This window comes from Elaeis guineensis, chromosome 13 (genome assembly GCF_000442705.2).
Source record: "Elaeis guineensis isolate ETL-2024a chromosome 13, EG11, whole genome shotgun sequence".
In the NCBI taxonomy this organism is placed as follows: domain Eukaryota; kingdom Viridiplantae; phylum Streptophyta; class Magnoliopsida; order Arecales; family Arecaceae; genus Elaeis; species Elaeis guineensis.
Genome location: NC_026005.2, coordinates 17,160,389 through 17,170,450, shown reverse-complemented (window position 1 = coordinate 17,170,450; position 10,062 = coordinate 17,160,389). Strand labels below are relative to the sequence as shown.

The following is a 10,062-nucleotide window of genomic DNA, read 5'->3' as shown; positions in this document are numbered from 1 at the left end:
AAAGACCTTGATAGATTTCTTTGCTGTTTTCAAAACAGAGTATGCTTCGAACCGGAAGATTCAGTTGTTTCGTTCTTTCCAGATCAACCAGTGTGAAGTAAGGAGAAGTGAGACAGAGGCTCTACCTTGTTCTTTGTATGAGATGATTAATATTGTCGGTGCAAGGTTGGCAAATGGTAGTTGTCACTTCCCCCTCTAGTCTTGGTGAGCATATGAGAGCTCCCAAGACTTGTACTTCTATTTGGCAAGGGTATGGACTAGTTTTGTGAACTGTACTCGGGCAATGCACAACCTAATGTTTTGGCCCGTTACATGCCTGAACCGGAATAGCACATTTGTCTATGTCATAGTAGATAAACAAGCATATGCACTGAAGTATCTTGAGCCCTACTGCAGACTTTTAGCTATGATTCCTATGGCCCATGATGCTCTTGTCATGAATTCAACAAATATTTTTGTACTCCTACAGAAGGGGTTCACTGTATTATGGGAAAGGCGAAGCAGATTCACAAGTCTTGATATCATCCACTCCATTCTTACAAAAGTATCAAGGTACATAGCCATCATTTATATCCATCTATATCCACATTAATCATCTAAAATTGAGCTGCCAGATAATAACCCACAGATCATCTTTACTCTCTTTCATTTTAGGGCCTGTTTGAATAAATGGGTTGAAAATCTCATTAGATTTGTTGAATTAAGCCAATACAATCAATTAGAAATAGAATTATATGGACTAGGCTATACATATCCATAAAGAGAAATTCTTTGTGCACTGCACATGGTGCAGAAAATCTACGCCGTGCACGGTGATTGGATCACGAATGCCCGGGGGGAGGGGTGGTGGATGTAGGGGGGAAAGGACCATGCGGGGGTGCCACGCCAATCACTGCATGCGGTGCAGAAAATTCTGCATCGCACATGGTGCACAAAGAATTTTCCTATCCATAAATACTCTATATTGGTTTTGTTAGTGGGCCGGTCGAACAGAAAAGGACCTACATTTTGTTATTCCTATGTGATTTGGACCGGCCCACTAACCAAACCGATATTGGGTACTTATGGATATGGTCTAGCCCAATCTATAAGTCTATTTGTAATTGGATGTCAGCCCAATCTAATAAATCCAATGAAAATTTCAACCCATTCATCCAAATGGGTTCTAACTTTTTCATTTTTTTTTCAAGGAACGTGTGTAATCTTATCCATCTCCTCATTTGTTTCCTTCATATGAAATGCAGAGAGTTTTTCAGTCATTTTACGAGTAAACAGATCCTCTCTTTGGTCTTCTTCATAAAACAAAGTGAGATTAATTTCGTTAAATGTGCAGATTACAAGGCAAGTTCTACTTCTGTCTATTGGATCACACTTGGCCTGGTAATATTGATTGCGATTATACAGTTCTATATGGTAAGATCCCAAATGATCTTGAGGCTCATAGTTCAAACTATGTTGCTTACTTATCATTATAAATAACTACTTACATCCAAAATCTTTATAGAACTTCTGCTTGCAGTGTTGGCAATAGTGAGTAGGTTTGTATTTGCGCCATTAATTTTTGGCCTTTATCTCGCCGGCAAATTTTGGAGAATGCGGATGCCGGTCAATATTTCTTAGAAATTTCTTAGAAATCAGAGAACTCTAACCCCAACGAGGTATGCCTACGCCGACATCATTGCAATCACAGGCAACTTTAAAGATAAATTAGGTCAAGGAGGCTTTGGGTCTGTTTTTAAAGGGAAACTCCCTGATAAACAACTGGCTGCCGTTAAGTTGTTGGGGAATTCCAAGCGCAGTGGAGAAGAATTCATCAATGAGGTCTCTACCATCGGTAGGATTCATCACATAAACATTGTGCGGCTGATTGGATTCTGTTCAGAGGGATTGAAGAGGGCTCTCATCTATGAGTACATGCCTAATGGATCACTTGATAAGTACATCTTCTCCTCAAATGGAGCAAGTCATCATTGTTGGCTTTGTTTACCAACTTGATGAGATTTGGGTGGAGATTGAAGTGGAAAATGAGATGAAAAATTGAGGGAGAATATATAGATCTAGGGTTCTTTCTTTTTTGTTTTCTTAATACATAAGGCCTCTTATGTATGAGGCTACCGCATCCTACAAAAGTTCATACATCAATATATAAACCACTATGATAACATAAGCCCAACCATATATGAGCCCATACATAAACCCAACATACAACTAAACAAAAAACTCACATAACTTAGAAATTAAAAGAACAAACATTACATTTTAACACTCTCCTTTAATGGTTGTTCTTGAATACCCATGAGATCTCTAAAGTAGATGAATTTCTCTTTGGATAATAGCTTGGTGAAAATGTCCGCCACTTGGTCTTGAGTCCTCACATATTCTACTTCAACTTCTTTTTCTTCTACCGCATCTCTTATGAAATGGTATTTGATTTTGATATGTTTCGTGCGGCTATGATAGATAGGATTCTTTGTCATAGAGATGGTAGACTTATTGTCACAAAGTAGTATAGTGACTTCTTCTTGCTTTTCACCCACATCTTCTAGTATTCTTCTCAACCAAATTATTTATTGTACCGTCAAAGTAGTTGAGATATATTCGGCTTCCGTAGATGACAATGCCATAATATTTTACTTCTTTGATGCCTAAGATATGACACCGGATCCAAAAAAAAATGCATAGCCTGATGTGCTCTTCATATCATCAATGCTTCCGGTCCAATCACTATCACAAAATCCAAATAACTTCACATGGTCATTTATGCTTCTTTCATACATGATGCCATAATCTTTGATGCTTTTGATATATCTCAAGACTCTTTTTGCCACCCCAAAGTAGATTTTGCTTGGCTTTTGCATGAATCTAGAAAGTAAACTTGATACAAATATTATGTCCGGTCTTGTAGTTGTGAGATATAATAAGCTTCCAACAATGCTTCTATATAGTGGTGCATTGGTTTCACCACTTTCATCTTCTTTCATGAACTTCTCATTCACCACCAAAGGTGTTGCCACAACATTGCAATTCTCCATTTTGAACTTTTTAAGAATGCTTTCTACATACTACTTTTGATACATAAAAATGCCATCTTCTCTTGGCTTGATTTCAATTTTCAAAAAATAATGGAGCAAACTCATATCATTCATTTCATATCTTCTCATCATATCACTTTTGAAAGCTAAAATCATATTCTGATTGTTACCGGTAATGATCAAATCATCAACATAAAGAGAGACAATGAGAATGTCATTACCTTGCTTCTTCACATAAAGTGTTGGTTCACTTAGACTTCTTTGGAAATTTTTTCCATTGAAGTAGACATCAATTTGAGAATACCACGCTCGGGGTGCTTGCTTCAACCCATACAATGCTTTCTTCAATTTGTACACTTTGCTTTCTTGACCTTTGATGATGAAGCCTTGAGGTTGTTCTACATAAATTTCTTCCTCCAATACCCCATTCAAGAATGCCGACTTTACATCAAGTTGGTGTAGTTTTTAACCTTTGTGTGCCGTCATAGAAATTAGAGTTCTAATTGTGTCATGTCGAGCAACCGGTATAAAAATTTTTTGATAATCAATTTTGGATAGTTGAGAGTACTCTTTTGCTACCAATCTTACTTTGTATCTTTGAATGGACCCATCCGGATTATGTTTTGTCTTGTAGATCCACTTCAAGCCGATGACTTCCTTATCATTTAGTTTCTCCACTAGCTCTCAAGTTTGATTTTTCTCAATCACATCAATTTCTTCTTGAATTGCCTTGTTCCACACTTCTTTATGTATAGCTTCTTCAAAAGTTTTAGGCTCAATCATGCAAAAAGTACAAGTAGCATAAATATCACTTAAGCTTCTCATTCTTGTGAGAGTGAAATTTGGAGATGAGCTTGAGCTTGAAGTTGGTGATGGACTTACACTTGAAGAAGTTTGTAGTGAACCTTCATCCTCATTTTCTTCATTTTGGGCATCATGAATTTCTTCATCAAAAGTAACAATATTTTCTTCAACTTTCTTATCATTTCAATCCCAAGTAGCCTTCTCATTAAAAAGAATATCTCTTTTTATGATCACCTTGTTGTGCTTCAAGCTAAAAAGTCTATAGTCTTTTGATTTAGAACTATAGCCAACAAAAATATATTTTTCACTTACTTCATCAAGTTTGTGCCTCCTCTTCTTTGGAACATGTGCATAGTATACACATCCAAAACTTTGAAATGCTTCACCGAAAGCTTTCTACCGGACTAAGCTTCAAATAGTATCTTATTTTGGAGAGCTTTTGTTGGACATCTATTCATCAAGTATACCGCCGTGTACACCGCTTCTACCCAAAAAGAAGTTGGAAGGCCTTTATCTTTGAGCATAGATCTAGCCATCTCAAAAATAGTATGATTCTTTCTTTCGGCAACTCCTTTTTGTTCCGGTCTGTAGCCAATGGTCAATTGTCTTTGTAAACCAATATCTTCACAAAACTTCTCAAATTCATTTGAGTTATATTCACCACCTCTATCACTTCTTAGCACCTTGATGTAGTGCTCATTTTGTCTTTCCACAAGATTTTTGAACTTTTTAAAGATGGTGAATGTCTCGAACTTATGTCTCATAAAGTACACTCATGTTATTCTTGAGTAGTCATCAATGAAGATAATGAAATAGATGTTACCGGCATGAGAAAGAGTTTTCATAGGTCCACATATGTCGGTATGAACAAGCTCCAACGGTGCTTTGGCTCTCCATGCATGCTCTTTTGGAAATGCCTCTCGGTGTTATTTTTCAAGTACACGTCCTTCACAAATTTTTTTCTTATCTTGTATTGCTGGTAGACCATACACCATATTCTTTTGATGTAGACTTCTCCAGTTTTGAAAGTTCAAGTGTCTATACCTTTTGTGCCATAGCCATAACTCATCATTCACCTCCATCTTCCATGCAACATTTTTTGCATAGTGCAAAATAAGAGAAAAGCTTCTATTTTTCTCAATGTTGATATTTGCCATAAGTTGCTTTTTCTTTCCTTTATCATATATCTTGCATCCATTATTTTCAAAGTGCACCATGTGCCCATATTCAATCAATTGTCCAATACTTAGAAGATTTTGTGTCAAGTCCGAAACAAGTAAAACATCATGGATGAACTTCCTCCCTTTCTTTGTGTCAATTGCAATTGTCCCTTTACCTTTTGCTTGGACTAGTGCACCATTTTCCATCTTGACTTGTGAGATTGAAGAACTATCAATGTCAACAAAGATGGACTTATCATCGATCACGTGATTACTACATCCACTATCAAGATACCATACATCATTTCTTTGCTCTTCCGCGATTTGATATGCATAGAATGTGTTTTAGCCATCTTTATTTTCTTTGAAAAAGTGTGCTTTCTCACTTGTTTGGTATCTACAATCTTTTTAAATATGACCAAATTTTTTGCAATTATAACATTGGGGTTTCCCTCTAAACCAACAATCTTTTTCAATATGAGAAGACCTTTTACATATATTGCACTTAGGTTGAGTGCTCTCATCATTTTGATTTCTTGAAAAGTTACTTCTTCCCCTTTCTCTTCCTCTTATATTTCTTCCTCTTCCTCTATTTTGGTTTCCACCTTTAGATGACTCTCCTTTAATTTGTACATGACTAGACGGTTCTCTTTGAAAATTTTTATCAAACATCTTGAGCTTAGATTGAAAAGCACTTTCTAATGATAATTCTTTGTGCCTAAACAATCTTTGCTTATGAGCTTCAAGAGATCCCATCAACTCATAAACACTTAAAGTAGAAAGATCTTTAGATTCTTCAACAATAGTAACTATGGTATCAAATTTTGAAGGCAAACTAACCAAAATTTTCTCACATATTCTTTGCTCAGTGATGGTTTCACCATAGCTCTTCATTTGATTAACAATCTTCATGATTTTGGAGAAGTAATCCTTCAATTTCTCATTTTCTTGCATTCTCAAATTATCTAACTCTCTTCTTAGAGTTTGAAGTTTGATAGTTCTCTCCTTGGTATTTTTTTGAAATTTTTCTTGTAAGATGTCTCATGCCTCCTTTGATTTGGTGGCTCTAATGATTCTTGAAAAAATCTTGTCGGACACCGCTTGTTGGATGAAGAAGAGGGCTTTGACATCCTTCTTTTTGTAGTCCTTCATTTACTCTCTTTGTTGGTTAGTTGGAGTGGATGGCTCTTCATATTCACTCTCCATCAAATCCCAAATCTCTTGTGAAATGAAGAGGGTCTTCATCTTGATGCTCCAATAATCATAGTTTTCTCCATCAAAAATAGGAATGGAAGGTTGATTGATGCTCATATCCATTTGCTTGAACTTGCCATGGAGATCTTCTTGAATGGTGCTCTTTTTCCTACTTGTTGTCTTCAAACTCAAATCTTGTTGATCTTTCTTGCTCTGATACCACTTTTGTTGGCTTTGTTTACCAACTTAATGAGATTTGGGTGGAGATTGAAGTGGAAAATGAGATGAAAAATTGGGAGAGAATATATAGATCTAGGGTTCTTACTTTTTTATTTTCTTAATACATAAGGTCTCTTATGTGTGAGGCTACCACATCCTACAAAAGTTCATACATCAATACATAAACCACTATGACAACATGAGCCCAACCATATATGAGCCCATACATAAACCCAACATACAACTAAACCAAAAATTCACATAACTTAGAAATTAAAAGAACAAACATTACATTTTAACAATCATCCCTTCACTTGGGATAAACTCGTTGATATAGCCCTGGGAGTGGCTTGAGGCATCAATTACCTCCATCGGAGATGTAATATGCAAATTCTACACTTTGAGATCAAGCCCCACAACATTCTCCTGGACCATAATTTCACCCCAAAGATAGCAGATTTTGGGCTTGCAAAGTTGTATCCGAAGGATCATAGCCAAGTGTCCGTTAGTGCTGCCAGAGGGACAATAGGATACATCGCTCCTGAATTAATGTCGAGGAACTTTGGGGTTATATCTAACAAATCTGATGTTTATAGGTTTGGAATGTTGCTAATGGAGATGGCAGGGGGGAGAAGGAATGTGGATCCAAGAGTGGAGAACTCAAGTCAGATTTACCACCCCTGATGGATATATGATCAGCTCACTCAACAAGAAGGGCTCAAAACTGGAAACATCGTGGAGATTAGCGAAGTGGAAAGCAAGCTATCTAAAGTGGGTTTATGGTGCATTTAGATGAAATCAACTAACTAATCGCCCCCATGAGCAAAATTGTTGAGATGCTCGAAGAGGATAAAGATCACCTGCAAATGCCACCTAGGCCCTGTTTTTGCTCACCACAGCCAAAGTCTACGAGACAGACTTGCACCAACTCACTGTCCACTCGATTATCAATCATTTCAGAGCATTATGACTTTCCCTGACTAAAGCACGGGTCTATCAGATTGTATTTCTTTTTGCAATAAATACATGGCATTGTGCATCCTGTTTTATGCATGCAAAATTATGGAACCTTGCTTGACTTTGTTTCTGAATTTTTTTTTTTATTTGCTACACAATATGAAAGACGTTTTTTCGAAAAAATACTGATTAAGTACTTGTGTCTATTACTTTCATGAATTTTATTATCTTCACTTTCCCTAGTCTGAATAATATTTGTATTGTTTGCACTGCTCTCTCTCCCATGTACCCCACTCTGCTTGTAAGCCTTACGATAGAAGGTGATGAGAGCGTTTGCTTCTTCCATGGGAAGGCTCGATAAATTTCTAATAATATAATGACGAACTAGTTAATTTTGGAGACAACACATGATATAACGCTAGAACCGGTGAAAGAATTGTATTTACACTACCCAAGGCCAGCTAGCCTCGCATAATAAACCGTGGCCAATACAAAATCTTGACATTTGTTACGATAAACAGGAAGAATAATAAAAGAAAAAGAAAAAGAAAAAGAAAAATAATAGGGATGAATAATATTTACGTAGTTTGGTATGTTGAGCTAAAGAATTGGAAATTATAGAGTCCAAGATTTTCTTTCAAACTCTATCTCTTAATATATTGGATCTCAGAATACTCAATTTTATTTTTTTTAAATTTTATATATTTAATAGAGTAAGTTGATTTGGACTTAAATTAGAGGACGTCATTTCACTCATTGCACTATGCTCCCGCTCTGCTTTGAAAAAGGATTCTTTTTTGCCTCTCTAGATCTTATAAACTCAAGGCATATTCCATATTATTAAATTATAAATGTAGCGGACTAACGAGATTATGGTTATTTATATCATATTATTTGAGTAGAATATATTAATTCCTCTCTTCACAACTATTTACCAAAAACATCATTGAGAAATAAATATACTGTGATAGCCCAACCAAGCCCAGCCCAGCCAGCAGACCAAAACGAAAAAAAAAAAAAAAACAGAAACAGGGGATCAAAAATCGGGAAGAAGACTCCCGGTAGGAGTCTTCTTCTCCGGCGAGTCCCGGGCAAATTAGGACTCCTAGGACCCCTCGGAGTCCTAGGATTTCCTATAAGAATACCCCTTCTCCCTTGAGACCGATCATCGGCCTCTTCTCCCTCTCCTTCCCTCCGATTTTCCCGAAATAAAGCCGCGGTCACCATTTTGATTTCTCGCCGTGATTGCCGCCGACGAGGTCTCCGGAGGCTGAGGTAAGTTTCCCTCTTCTTCCCCTCTTTCTTCTCCTTCCTCCCCGTGCATTGTGCGCGGCTGTCGGCGACGAAAGTCACCGATTTCCGATCGGGAAAGAAACCCTATTTTTTTTGAGTTGTTTTCTTTGAAATTTCTGGTGCCGGCGATCGGAATTGATCGCCGGCCATGTCTCCTCCGTGACCGGGGGAGTGGCCCCCGTCGGCCGTCGGCCTCCGCTGCGGCGACCGTGGCCTGAACGGCCCGGCAAAAGAGGGAACGTCGGTCCCCTGTTCTGGCGCGAGAAGAGCCAAGAAGAAGAAAAGAAGAAAAAGAAAAGAAAAGAAAAAGAAAAGAAAAGAAGAAAAAGAAAAGAAAAGAAGAAAAAGAAGAAAAGAAAAGAAAAGAAAAGAAAAAGAAGAAAAAGAAGAAAAAGAAAAGAAGAAAAAGAAAAGAAAAGAAAAGAAAAGAAAAGAAAATAATAATAATAATAATAAAATAAAATAAATAAATATATATATATATATATATTTATATATATATATAAGTAAGTAAATAAATAAATAAATAAATAAATTGAAATTGATGAGAGAGAGAGTTTTTCTCTCTTCTCTCTCTTCTTTCAATCTGAACCCTGATTTTCTCTCTCTGAAATTGGACTTTCTCTCTCTACTTTCTCTCTCTAGAATTTTTTTTCTCTAGAATGTTTCGCTCTCTTGATGGATTCCTCTCTCTCTAAAGTTATTCTTTTAGGGTTAGCGTAGGGGAAGGCTTCATCTGATGATTCTGATCAAGTTTAGAGACGAGTCTGATTTTAAGCGAGATTTTAATTTTGGAATTTGTTAGATTTAATTTTGAATTAAATTAATGTAAAAATATAATTTTGGATAATAGGCACGGAAGAATCTCCTAGAAGTTAGTCGATCCGTTCATTCAGTGCTCCGTGAAAGGTAAGTAATGAATCATCTTCTCGAGATATTCCATATTTATTCTGAAAATAAATAATTATTCTCTAAAATTATGCATGATTTATGAAATTATGTTTTGAAAGAAAAGTGCTTTTGAAATGTTATGGTATATCGATTTATGCACATGTTTAGTGAAAGATTATGATATATATTGTGGTACTAAGTGTTTGGATATAGATCGGATTTATGCTCTCAGCCTAACTATGTTTCAGTGGGCCCCGCCAATGGGAATTATACGTTGGTACTTTGTGGACCCTGCCAGTGGGGGTTGTGCGCTGGTATCTAGGGACCTTGCCAGTGGGGGTTGTGCGCTGGTATTTCTGGACCCTGCCAGTGGGGGTTGTGCGCTGGTATTCTGTGTACCCCGCCAATGGGGGTTAAACATTGGTCATAGTCGAGGCTGTTGAGTTACGAGTGTTTTGAATCGAATCGGATTTATGATTATATTATATGTGAATTTTTGAAAATATTGGATT

General features: G+C 36.8%; 1 pseudogene; it reads left to right on the top strand.

Annotated features, from left to right (window-relative positions):
* Nucleotides 1-283: 283 nt before the first annotated feature.
* Nucleotides 284-7,389, top strand: LOC140853096 (rust resistance kinase Lr10-like; annotated as a pseudogene).
* The last annotated feature ends 2,673 nt before the right edge of the window (nt 7,390-10,062 follow it).